The following is a 1,016-nucleotide window of genomic DNA, read 5'->3' as shown; positions in this document are numbered from 1 at the left end:
GACTGGGGAAGAGACAGAGAGCCTGGGGAAGAGACAGAGAGACTGGGGAAGAGACAGAGAGACTGGGGAAGAGACAGAGAGACCGGGGAAGAGACAGAGAGACTGGGGAAGAGACAGAGAGACTGGGGAAGAGACAGAGAGACCGGGGAAGAGACGAACATCATTATAGTCAACCCACTGAAAACAAATTCTTCACAACATACACTACCTTTCAACATTTTGGGGTCAGTTAGAAATGTCCTTGTTTTTGAATGAAAGTAACTTTTTTGTCCATTAAAATAACATCAAATTGACCAGAAATACAGTGTAAACATCGTTGATGTTGTAAATGACTATTGTATCTGGAAACGGCTGATTTTTTTAATGGAATATCTACATAGGTGTACAGAGGCCCATTATCAGCAACCATCACTCCTGTGTTCCAATGGCACGTTGTGTTAGCTAATCAAAGTTGATCATTTTAAAAGGCTAATTGATCATTAGAAAACCCTTTTGCAATTACGTTAACACAGCTGAAAACTGTTGTTCTGATTAAAGAAGCTATAGGAGTAGTACACAGCGTTGTACGAGATCTTCAGTTGCTTGGCAATTTCTCGCACGGAATAGCCTTCATTTCTCAGAACAAGAATAGACTGACGAGTTTTTAGAGGAAAGTCCTTTGTTTCTGGCCATTTTGAGCCTGTAATCGAACCCACAAATGCTGATGCTCCAGATACTCAACTGGTCTCAAGAAGGCCAGTTTTATTGCTTCTTTAATCGGCACCGCAGTTTTCAGCTGTGTTATTTTAATTGACAAAAAAATGTGGTTTTCTTTCAAAAACAAGGACATTTCTAAGTGACCCCCTTTTGAACGGTAGTGTACATATAAACAAACAGGTATCTTTGTCGACATGAATCTTTCTCTTTCCTATTTCCCTTGACCCCATTCCTTTACTCTCTCTCTCTCTCTGTCTTCCTCCTCTGTCTCTCTCTCTCTCGCTGTCTCTCTCTGTCTTCCTCTCTCTCTCTCTCTCTCT

General features: G+C 41.1%; 1 pseudogene; it reads left to right on the top strand.

The window, feature by feature from the left end:
- LOC112070758 (receptor-type tyrosine-protein phosphatase-like N) overlaps window positions 1–1,016 on the top strand; it is a 22,669-nt pseudogene that overhangs the window by 5,314 nt on the left and 16,339 nt on the right.

This window comes from Salvelinus sp. IW2-2015, unplaced genomic scaffold (genome assembly GCF_002910315.2).
Source record: "Salvelinus sp. IW2-2015 unplaced genomic scaffold, ASM291031v2 Un_scaffold1418, whole genome shotgun sequence".
NCBI lineage: Eukaryota > Metazoa > Chordata > Actinopteri > Salmoniformes > Salmonidae > Salvelinus > Salvelinus sp. IW2-2015.
This window is presented reverse-complemented; position numbering and strand designations above follow the sequence as displayed.